General features: G+C 30.1%; 1 protein-coding gene across 7 annotated transcripts in view; it reads left to right on the top strand.

Annotated features, from left to right (window-relative positions):
* LOC126762565 (NAD(+) hydrolase sarm1) overlaps positions 1 to 12,977 on the top strand; it is a 146,207-nt gene that overhangs the window by 57,138 nt on the left and 76,092 nt on the right. Inside the window, exons 1-2 of one of the 7 annotated variants that reach the window (XM_050479411.1) lie at positions 484 to 674; positions 5,050 to 5,469. The exons of the other annotated variants lie outside the window; for them this stretch is intronic. The gene's annotated coding sequence lies outside the window, so the exon portion shown is untranslated. Of the gene's footprint in view, positions 1 to 483; positions 675 to 5,049; positions 5,470 to 12,977 lie in introns of those variants that run through there. 7 annotated transcript variants of the gene reach the window in all.

The raw sequence follows: 12,977 nt of genomic DNA on the forward strand, positions 1-12,977 counted from the left end.
GAAACACGAGAATAGAATTTACCGAAATAAAGGGAAATTTGCTTGACATTACAGTTAAAGGGGGAAATTTTTATTTTGTGTAATATTTTCGCATGAAAAAGTAAAGGTGAAAATAAAATCGAGCAACGCTGAAAAAGTTAACTACAACAACAACAACAATATTATTTATTTCTATAACCATAATCCTTTTTGTTATTGTTTTTGCTGGGTCTCCTACAGTATGCTTTTCTTATACTACTTTTAGCGCAACTTGGCAGCACTTGACGCCGTTGCCTCATTTCAAGTTGACTTTCAGTTTGCCGTGTGACTTTTGATTTATTTTATTTTATTTTATTTCTTACTACCTTGCCTCTTTTTTATGTGCTTTTATTTTTTGCAACTTGTTTTCGCCGCTGCTTCGCCACCATAAACATACAATGAATCGGTTGTGTTGTTTCGCCAGCATATTCTGAATCAGTTGCGTTTGTGGGGCTTTCAGTTTCAGTTCGTTGCGATTCGTTTCGTTTTGATTTACGCAAAGTTCATTCTAGTTCCGGGCTTACAACGCGCGTACACGCTCGAGCGACGCTGTGCCGTTGTGCGGCGTTTTGTTCGAAAGCAGCGGCAGAGATTGAATAAATAATAGTTGAAAATAGATAATTTTAAGTTTTTTATGTGCAAAAGTGCCTTTGAAGGTGTGTCGCTTTCCACTATTTAATTCAATTTACAGTGTGTTTTGTGACTTATACTTTTCAAGGCTATAAATAAGGAAGATTTGCTTATAAAAATTAAAAAGAAGTGTTATGCTGAAAAATTATTATTTTTTTATATTGTGATGTATAATATTATAAATAATAAAAAATATATATTTTCTTTAAATTTATATTTTAGCAAATTGAATGAAATATAAGAAACAAACTACTAGTTTCTCTATTGGAATAAAATTTTTTTATTATATGTTTTTAATTTTTTTTAGTAACAAGTGATTTAGTGAAAACTTTCCTGAGCGTTTACAGTGTATGGTATATAAAAAATTATAATTTACTAAACTTGTTCTCACAAAGTTTCTAAGTCAAACTGATATGTCTTTAAGGCGCAGAAAATATTAAAAACATATTTTATTTTTGTATTAAAAAAACATGAAAACAAAACAATATAAAATAATAATTTGAAAATTTTCAAAGTGCGTGAAATAATTTCCTGAACAATTTCAATAAATACAAGCAGAGAGTAAAAGCAAAAATATAATGCTAGACATAAAAAAGTTACGAAAATAAATCAATTTTTCTCAAAAATATGATAATGAAATTGAAATTATGATCCAAAATTGTACACCACATTCGAACCTAACAATTTGTGGAATCCTCGGCTTAAATTATGTTGAACGATGCTTTAATAGCTTAATAACAGTTTTCTATTCACCGGTTCTCTACTCGCTTTAGTCGTATGTTTGCGCATTCTTGTAAGAAATATTTCAGGTGAACCAGTTGAATTCAGTAAAAAAATTAGGGTACATGGTTAAGGGGTTATTCGGGTAAAAAACAAATGTTTTTTCACAAATTTTTTTCTCACATAAAAAATAAAATATTTTATTAGAATTTTTTATTGTACAAACATGACAAAGAAACTCTGAAATTTTGGAAAAAAAAATGTTAAGCTCGGCCATTGCGACGCCATTTCCGGTGACCCCTAGGAAAAAAGATGCGCCTGCGTTGGCAGAATAACAAAAAATACTTGTTTAGTTAAAAATTTAGAACTTACATTTTTACAAACAAGTAAAATTTCAGTGAAATTTTCGCGACTTTATTTTTCAAATAGTTGTAAAAAAAACTAAAAAAACCTTTGCGAATTCTTAGAACTATGTATATCTCAAAGACTTGTGTAAAATTTTATGAAAATCGGTTGAGTAGTTCTCTAGGAATCTTGCCAACCGACTTCGAAAACACAGTTTTGAGAAAAACGCGTTTAAAGACGGCGCACCTAGCCTAGCTAGACTGAAGCGCAGAAGTTCCCAAGGCTGTACCTCCGAAACTGTTACTTACATCAACTTGAAATCAATATTTTAGAGGTGTTTTAGAATTTAATAAGATAATAAAAAAGTGGTGTTAAGAAAGCAGTTATTTCTAGGCCTAAGTAATTTGAAACAAAGGACGACTCGTTTTACAAAAATTGTACCTAAAATTTTGGTAAAAAATTGTGTTTTCTACGGTAGGCGGGCACTTTTCAATTGACCTGTTAGGTGTTTGTGGACTTAATATAATACTTCAACGATGTATATATATTACAATCGAAATATCGCAGTGATTGTCGATTATGGTTGCAAATATACATATGTATTGTCGATGGATAAATCGAGAAATATATATGGACCAATCTTTGATATCGAATAATAGATGTGTAAAAAATGCTATGCATGATTTGACAGATTTTTTTAATGTTTTCTTCGTTGACATTGGTATGAAGAAGTTATGGAACGTGCTTTAACAAATTATTTTCTGTACATTTACTCGGCTTTGTAACACTATTTAACTAATACATATATGGAAGTTAGTGGAAATGAGTAAAACTTCGAACGCTCTTAAAATAGTATGGACATTTCTAGGCTTTTTCTTACTTTTATTGAACTAACTAAAGAAGCCAGAAAGTTCAAAATTATAATTGTAGAGATATTTATTGATTACAGAACTGTTATTACATGAAACTAATCTATACACACTTTTGGAGAATTTCTCTATACCTCTTTCTCTTTCCCTCTATCTCTCCCCTCTCTCTCTTTTTGAACATGCGACAATTTATAAATCTAATATTTTGCTGCTGAATTGGCAGCAGTATTTGAAAACAAATCGCACTGAAGCATTATATCTTCAAAAGTTTGACTTCAGGGGTACGAAATTGGATTTAAAGAAGAAATGTGTAAATTTTTATGGCAGAAAATAACATTAACTTTTTTCTTAGGCTTTAAGTACAATAACAAACCAAATTTTTGCACATTGCACAGGGTATACTAAGTTTGTCCCGACCCCCAGAAACGTCGGATAACCTCTAAGAAATAAAGCTGCCATACAAACCGACCGATCGAACTTCGGTTATTGTATGGAAAGTTTTTTATTTGTTAAGGGTAATGAAAGCTTCAGTGCAGCCGAAGTTAATGGTTTTTCTTGTTCACTAAAACAAATAACTGTTATCTTTGAAAAACTCAACAATCAATCAGAAGCACTTGAATACCAAAAACTGATTGCGCGAAGAAAGCAGCTTTCTGCTTTAAGTAAAATTATCAATCAAAAGTTAGTTTAATTTCCGCATTTTTTCGGGATATCTTTATTACGATTAGAATGCTTGAGTCCAAAGCTTTTACTATAATTATTTATATTTTTATCTTTCTGGCCTTGTTTAACAACATTATGTTTGGCTGCGGGCCAAAATCGCGCCAAACAACAGCAACACAATAAAACATAAACATAACAACATGAGGGGCATTAATGTGAAATTCAACAACAACAGCAAAAACAATAAATATCGGATCATTAATGGGAGCATCAGCGCGCGTAACAATTGAATTGACGCAAGATGCGGCGCGCAGCTAAATCACAGCCCATACAGGTATAAGTAGGTGCGTGTGTGTATGTGCGCGCATTTATTTAGCTAACGAGCCAAAGCAACGCCGTTCAAAGTGAAGCGGCCGAAAGAGCGCGCGAGATCGCGAACCGCTGCCGGTTTTCGCATTTGCAATTTGCTATTTCGCATTGTGTTCCGTTGGTAATTATAGCCAGCGGGTATCCTCAGCAGCGGCGCCGACGTCGCCAACTTGTCTTGCCCACAGCCAGACACATGTACGGACGGACAGACGCGCTACAATTGCTGAACGCGCGCCGTTGTTGATTGATTGTCTTGAATTTCGTTATTTTTTAATTTTATTGCATATTTTGTTCTTGTTGTTTTTGGTGATTTTGGATTTTTTACTTCGCTGAAAAGTATTATGCTTGCGCTTTGTTGTGTTTGACGCGCTTCAATTGCGCTTGAATGCCAACAAATGTCAGAATTAACAACAATTGATTTAGGTTTAATTTTTTTAAATTTTTGCGTAATGTGCAGAATTAAATAAAAATGATTTGCAATTCAAATAATTGAAAATTAAAATTAAAAAAATAGGAATAGAAAAGATTAAATTAAAAAAATTTAAATCAATTCAAATTAAAAAGAAAATATTAAAAAATAAAAATATTTAAAGCTGATTTAGAAAAGAAGATTAAAAATTATTAAAAATGTTAACAAATGTAAAAATAATAAAAAAAAATAAAATAAATGTAATAAAAAAAGTTCAAAAACATAAATAAATAAAAATCATTGTAAATTAAAAAATATTGAAAACTAAAAATAATAAAAGTTAATTTATAAAAAAATAGATTAACAAACAATAAAATTAAAAACCATTAAAAAATCAATAATAACAGAATAAATAGAACTTAAAAATATTTGAAAAAATATAAATAAATAGAAATCAATGAAAATTAAAAAAAAATTATAAAAAGTTAAAATAAATAGAATTTAATAAAATTTAAGAAAAAATATAAAAACTTTGAAATCCATAAAAAGTAGAAAAAATATATATATTAAAAACTAAAAATTAATAAAAAATAAAAAAGGTTATATATAAAAAGCAGATGAAACATTAATAAAAAAGTGAACAAATAATCAAATTAAAAAACGTTAAAAATCTTAAAATAAATAAAATTAAAAAAAAATTGCGCAAAATGTAAAAATATAAAATAATAAAAAAATATAAAAATAAAAATAAATACTAAAAACTAATAATAAATAAAAACATAAAATTTAAAAAAATTAAATATTAATAAAAAGTTAACAAACAATAAAATTAAAAACCATAAAAAAAATAAAAAAATAAAAGGAATGTAAAAAATTAAAAAAAAATATATATACATATACATAAATTCCTAAACATTTAAGATAAAAATAAAAGTTCACAAAAAGTCTCAAAAAAATTATATCTAAATTAAAAATAAAAAACGTGATTCATTTAAAAATAAATGCCAATTATTTCTCGTGTTGCAGGCAACTGTGCGCGTGAGTAATTGTGTTGTGTGGCAGTGCGGCAGCAACGAACAACACCTGCCAGCCGCTGTTGCCAACTCATTCGCAGTGCAAACAAATGAAACAAATAAATTAAACAAATTGTATTAAATAAATTCAAATTGAATTAAAATAAATGTGTATTCATACTTATTCGTGTGCCTTTGCATGTGTGTGTGCGCCAGCAAAGTAGCGCTCAAGTGCCCTTGACGTGCAACAAGGCAGGCAGTGGCGCGGCTCAAGTTATGCGCTGCAGCATTGACGAGCGAGTGTAAAGATTTTCAAGTGCAACTTAAAAATAGCAGATATTAAATTGTAAATTGTAGGCAAGCAAGCGATTCTTATTTCAATTTTTGAATTTAACATACTTAACAACGTGTTGTTGGCGCTGCAACTGACAAGGTACGTTTTCGCACTTATTTGCATTTTTTTATGTAAAATAATAATATTCTTGTTTTTAATTGTGTTTCCCAAATTTACTCGCATATGATATTTCGTTAAAGTTAAATGTTCTTAAAAAGTCTCTCTTTTACTCACTACAATTGTTCGTGTTCGATTCTCCACTGTTCCACTGTTCGCTTTGTTTGGGCTCTGACTTCTTGCCGCAACATTTACATGTGAAAGCAACCACAAAGTTGTCAAGTTTAATTTATTATTTGAATATCTCATGGCAGAATTGTTACAGTTTATAATCTAGTCTAGTTTATTTGATTTATGTTTGTATATATTTTAAAACAACAATACAGTTTTTCCGTAGAATTCAAAAAAAGAGCTTATGGATACCTCAATAATGGCTGAATTATGACAATATAAGTACTAAAGACTTATTAAATAAGTCTAGGAAAAGTATAGGCAGACCCGCTGCTAGCATATCGGAGCATTGGTCATTTGGAGAACATACGTTAAAAATGGGAATGCCCTATAACAACATTCGCAAACTCAAAGGGACTAACGAAACGGTTCTAAATCTCATCTGTGAGTGCGCAGTTCTATCATAAATCAAACATCGGCCGCTTGAAATTCATGAGATCAGATACTTAACGTTTACATAGTGTCAATATAAAAATTTTATACTTTTTTAAGTGGTTTCATTAGGAGCACCAAATGCTTTGAACACAGCATTGAAATGTGATATTAAAATATAAAGGTATTTCGATAGTGTAATGGTGTAATTGAGTTCGAAGAGACATTCTTACCTACCTACCATATTATAAGCCATTAAAGAGGTATTTTTGCTAGTTTCTCTTGATTTTTTGTGCGAGTTTTATTTATTTATACCAGTTTTTAATTCAATTTGTAATTTTTCCAAGTTTTTTTCAATGGAATATACTTACTTGCTGTAAAGACTAGACTATGATTTTGAGATCTGGCACCAGTATATTTTTCTCGTTTCTCTTAAGTTTAATTAATAAAATATAAAAATTTGTAAGTAAAGTTAAGGTAAGTTAGCTTGGGAGCAGTTTAGCAAGACCTGATAGATCTGTTGCGAAAAAATTAGTAGGAGATTGGTAGGAAAAATAAAAGTTTCGGAAGCGTAAAGAATATTTACAAATTTCTCTACATTTCTGAATATCTACTTATATGAGGTTTTTCTATTTTTTATTCCTTTTTGCAAGTGAGGAAAATACAAGTTTTAACGGCGATTTTTTTGAACAAAGAATGTAGACCTCCGCCTGTACTTTGAATAGCTTTCGTTTTAGTTTCTATTAGGTCAGAGGCTTTCATCATTCTGAAAGTCCAAATAACAGACAAAAAGTGGGTTGCAAAGTAACCAAATAAATCCTAGTAGAGTAGAGCCCCTATACATAAAGTAAACAACAAGCTTTTTTCAACAACTTTTTTCTCATATAAAGAATTAAATATTTTATTAGAATTTTTTATTGTTACAAACGTACACTATTAACAAAGAAATACTGAAATCGAAAAAAAGGAAAAAAAAATTGAAAATTGGATTTTTGGCAGACATTTTTATATAAATTTCAGTGAAAATGTTTTTTTGAAATAGTTGTAATCGAAAAAAATCCTTTGTTCAAGTCTTTAAGAATTATATCTCAAAGACCTGTGTAAAATTTCATGAAGATCGGTTGAGTTGTTCTCGAGAAATCTTGCCAACCGACTTCAAAAACACAGTTTTGAGAAAAACGCGTTTAAAGACGGCGCCCTTACCCTACCTAGCCTCGAGCACACAAGTTCTCAAGGCTGTGTCTCCGAAACTGTTAGGAGGTGTTGTAGAATTTAATAAGACAATAAAAAAAATCCAGTTTTTGAAACCCGTAAACCCATGTAACCCCCTAAAATGTACCGCACTAAGTGCACTTAGCAGCAATACTGGTGTTGGCAATATTATCATGTCCTTGAACCGAAAGATATATAAACGACTGGCAAAGAGATTTCGCACTCGACAAACTTAAGCAACTCTTAAACGAACCATATTCGAGATGCCATTAAATCATCCCGCAATAGTTGGTTTAGGTAATTGGAAAGTACCCGACTTGTTTCGGTCAAAAGTTCTAACTTTGAACACATTTCCTCAAACTATTTCGGAAACATTTTCTACTGCAGCCAATATAAGAATGTAATGTTTTTAAAGATATTTGAAACCAGCGATACCTGTGATGTTCTCAAGAAACATATTATATACATATGTATATATGTATGTATATGAATTCATTCCAGGTTACCTGATATTTTATTTGTGGTTCTTCTAAATAAAAAGTTGTATAATAATATTGAAAAAAGTTGCTGTTTAGAATTAGTTTTCTTGGAACTTTTCTTCCTTAATGAAACTGAATTACAGCTTTAGCAAATTTTTTCGTATTTGAAGAATTCCTACAGTAAATTTGCCAAACTTGCAAGAAACCACGATAATTTTCGTAAAATATTCGTTTCGACATTTGTTTTCTTTGACAAGTTGAATAAGATATGATAGTGGAAAAGGTGGCGCCATTGTGCCACACCTTACATTGCAATTATTTCTTACGCGCACTTCTTGGAAATACAACAACAGCAAAAGCAAAAACCAACAACACCTTAAACTTTTCCTTTGCGCGTATTTTTAATCAATTTCGTATTTGCTTTAGTTCGCCTTTTTCAGCAGAGTTTGCACTTAAACTACGCCTCCTCATGCCGTTGCCTCACGAGTAGAGTAAGCACACACAAACATACATGCGCGATGTATGATCGCGATAAGCAAGTTTATCTTCAACCATAACAATCACAATGTTTCATTGCTGGCTTTTGTCAAGTGTCGAATTTCCGACGATTTATGACTCTCTTAAGTGATTTACAACAATTTCTGCTGTCGAACGCCCACAGCTGCCGCTCGCACTCCAATTGCAGCAGTGATTTTGGGTGGAGCGCGAGGTGCAAGAAGAAAGAGTGTAAAACAATACACCTAGCAGCCAAGGTTGCGTGGGCACACGCATACATATATGCATATGTATAAATACACACATATATTATATATATATGTTTGTGTAAGCTCCACTCAACGCTGCCAATACTTTGGGTTCATTTTAATTTGCATCTTGAACTGCTCCACTTGGGCGCGTGTTCAAGGCGCATTGCACTTGCGAAGTGTCCTTCGTTGTCGACTTTCGTATGGCTGTGTGTATGAGTGGTCTCTAGCTGTCATTATAAAGGACTTACTTAATGGCGCCAGCGGGAAAGTAGGTTGATGTATGTAATTGAGGTCAATTGGGGATTATTTATTGGCTTAGCGCGACAGTGTTGCGGAATTATTTGGGTTTCTTCATGAAGTTGGCTGTGGTTTAATTATATGTTTCGAATTTCGGTAATGGAAGAACATAAAAAGATACACAATTAAAATTCTAAAACTCAAAGAAGTAAATTTGATGTAGAGTTTTGTAATTCTCAACTAGTTGATGCAATAATTTATACAGTTAGTTAGAGTCACTCGACGATTAGGGTGATCTATTAGTTTAACAAAATTACTCATTGAAGTAAAAGGAAATCGGTAAAGGGTCCTTACCTTCAAAAACTTCAAAATATAAAATCGACAGAACGTAGAGCATAAGTTTGATAATAACTCTGCGTATGTATTTTTCCTGAAGCTCAGTGTTTGAATGAGAGCAAAGGAACAAGCACCTAGCACAGCATTTTTAATTCTTTCGAGGGTTCTCAGTTGCGTCCCACTAAGGAAAACAAAAATATTTTTATGTTCTTATGTCCACCAACCTGTTCACAACTTGTTTGAACCAAATATCCATACAAAGAACTTATGGTAACACTTTCGCCATCAAGCAATTGAAAGTGTAAGTCATTATATTCGTAATTCTCTCTGACAGTGTGGCACTTAGCATATACTGACTTTATTTACTCAACACAAGGAGGTTATGACCTAAATGCAATTCATAAATTATTATTTGTGGGAAACTTTGGGCCGGCGAGTAAACGTATGCGACTCAGTGGGTAAAAATATTTAATTACTTTTAACGAATGTACATATGTAAATTAATAATTAATCAACAAATGACGAAAAATTAATAAAATTAGTTTAAAAAAAACTAGTTCAAAAAAAATTTAAAAATTAAATTAGTCCTTAAAATTAAAATTTTAAAATTAAAAATCTAATTAATTTTTAAATTAAAAAATAATTTAGTAAAATTAAAGTTAATTAAGTACTTTAATATTAAAAATTAAAATAATTTCTTAGTATTAAAAATTAAATTAATTTCAATTTTAATTAAATTTTTTTCTATCATTTGGCAACCTTTTCCAAAATTAAATTTGACCGAAAGCAGGCAGTTTAAATTACAAATTGAAATATTTTTAAATTTTATAATTTTCTTTCAATATGAATTTCAAAACAACTGGCAACTCTCTCAAAAATTTTCAGTTGTGAGCATACTTAAATCTTTTTAATGTATTATTAATATTTCATTGTTAATTTATCTCACATATTTAATTGAAGTTAATTAGAATAATTAAACAAGTGGCAACTTTTTTGAAAATTTTATTTTCTTGTCTACACCGACGTAACCCATAACCTTTCGAAGTGTTTTGTCTTGAATTGCTGTTGTAACATTTTCTTTATTTTATAATAAAAAAATATATATTTATTACTTGGTTTCAATAAAGTTATTAAAATAAGTGGCAAGGCAAACGTATTTTCAACTGCTAAAGACTTTAAACGTTTTTAGTTTATTACCCATATGTTACTTTTTTGTTAATTATATTCTTTTTATTATTATTCTATAAATTTAGAATACAAAAAAATAAACAGGTGGTAACTCTCTTGAAAATATTATTTTCAACAGCAAGTTTCTCTAAGCCGATAAATTTTGAAGGGTTTCTTTAGTTCGATACAAATATTGTAAGATTTGAATTAAATTAAACTTCAAAAAGGTGGCAACCCTAAAACAATTTTCCACTAGGATCTTTCATTTCTAGAAGTTTGTCATGTCTAAGAGTTGGAATGCAAAGAGCTTAAGTGAATATATACTACTGCATAAATTATATTCATCTGAAAGCAACCAAGAACAATTTATTAAGTGTTCTTATTAAGGAATCCCCACTGTATCATAAACACATAATTTGCATGTCTGACAGGTAAAAAGCGAAAATCAAATGAAAATTGATATAATTTGCTTATGATGACAGGCAACTTTTCAATTTCACCAATTTTAATTAAACAAATAATAATTCTCAACAGTTTCTCGATGTGGCAATCATGAGCGTTTCTAATTTTAATTGGCGCATGCAAAAGTGCGAGGCATTCGTTGGCCTGCGACCGATTAGACAAGCTCAATTGCTGCTGTGACTGCGGTGGGGATTTGCTCATTAGCTAATGCGTCAATCAAAGTACCATTGCTGTAGCTGTTGTTGTTGCAATTGCAGCAAACCGTTGACACAGCGTCTGCTGAACGTGCCGCCAATGCAAATGGTGTGTGACCAAGCGACCGACAAGCGGACGAACGAAAAGTGGCAAGGTGCTCACATGCAAAATACTTGATGCACAGTTATGCATATGCTTCATTATTGTTGTTGTCATGCAGGGTGTACTGCCATTAAAATAGATAGCGTGCAACAACAATTCGTTGCGGTTATAAAAATAAATGCTCAATTTGCTTTGCGCGAAAACTAAGCAAAAGTCAGCAATGAAAATAAAGAAGCAGAAAGAGTTGGAAAAACATGCAAATATTTTCCTTTGTTTTGTGACTTGTGTAATCTGCCTTGTGCCGTGTGCGGTCAAGTTCAGGGAATCGGTAAATAGCCGGGTGTTCGACGGAACATGTCACTGCATTTTATCTGGTTGATTTTGTTTTGCTCACACCACCTGTGACTGGGCGTTGTAAATTTACAGTAATTGCACATGCAGTTCATGACAACTGTTGAATACACCACACACACACACATATACACATGTAAGCGCACTAATTTGAGCGCATTTGTGCAAACAAGTGAAATTCACAGCCGGAAATGCTTTCTTTGCGAGATCAGCGCCTACGATCATCGACACTGACACGGATTCACCCACACAAAACAACCACAAACACACACACATACATACAAACAGGCACATGCACTGTACATGCACTGTAATCAGCATATTTAATTAAATTAGAAATAAATGATTAAATGAAAACTAGTTCGAAACAATTAAAAATACGGCGCGGCACTTGAATTTACATAAATATGAAAAACCGGCAAAGCTTATATGTATATTAGGGTGACTCTATGGGTCGAGTTTTTAAATTAAAAATTTTTGCATAAAGATTAAATCTTAATTTTTAATTTAATTTAAATTTAAATTTAAAATTTGTATTGGTTTTTGGGACTAAATTTTTAGTTTTTTATGCGGTATACACGAACCTTTAATATTAAAAATTAATTTAATTCAATTTTTCATTATCAATTAAAATTAAATTTACTCTAATTTTTTTTCAGTTTGTAAAAAAATTTAATTAATTTTTAAAATTAAAACATTAGTTCATTTAATTTAATTTTTAATTACATTAAATTAATTTTTTAAATTTTTTTTTTTAAATTTAAAAATTAATTTAATTTTTTTTAATTTTAAAAATTAATTTAAAGTTAAATTAATTTAATTTTAAAAATTAGTTTAATTTAATATTAAAAATTAATTTAATTTAACATTTTTTTTTAATTTTAAAAGTTAATTTAATTTTTAAGAGTAATTTTGTAATTTTAAAAATTAATTTAAAATTAATTTAATTTAATTTTAAAAATTAATTTAATTTAATATTAAAAATTAATTTAATTTAACATTTTTTATTTTAATTTTAAAAGTTAATTTAATTTTTAATATTAATTTTGTAATCCCATATTTAGGATAAATAGAAAAAAATCGATTCAAATATGAATACAATTATTTCTTAATGCATTATTTGCAACCCTGGTGTCTATTAATTCCCAAGTTTTTTGGAAACGCTCTTTGTTAGTGGTCTTTTTTCCATAAAAACATTCCTTTGGAAGTGATTATTCTTTAAAAGTTATACGCAATTAAAGTTATGCACCAAATGTTCTGAATTCAATAGGTACCATGGCGTATGAGTAATAAATAATTTATAAGGCATTTATGTATATGAATGCCCGGAGCATTTGATGTATGTATAACTTTAACTGCGTAAAACTTGAAAAGGAATGTTTTTATGGAAATAATCACTGATAAATTTTTGTAGAGAAGAAAATTTTGTGCTAGAAAATCGTTTTTTAATATTTGCAGGTTTGTTTGCTTAAAAGAAAATACCATTTTATATATGTATAGTATGTATGGACGTACATGGGAAAAAATATGATTTTGCTTAAATTACGCTTGTTTATGTTGAATAAAAATTTTTAGGGCAACTTTTGCAAAAAAAAAAAAATAAAAAATAATCTACTTGAGTAACAACGGACACCCTAATATGTATGCATGCATAGTTTGC

This window comes from Bactrocera neohumeralis, chromosome 6 (genome assembly GCF_024586455.1).
Source record: "Bactrocera neohumeralis isolate Rockhampton chromosome 6, APGP_CSIRO_Bneo_wtdbg2-racon-allhic-juicebox.fasta_v2, whole genome shotgun sequence".
NCBI classification, from domain to species: domain Eukaryota; kingdom Metazoa; phylum Arthropoda; class Insecta; order Diptera; family Tephritidae; genus Bactrocera; species Bactrocera neohumeralis.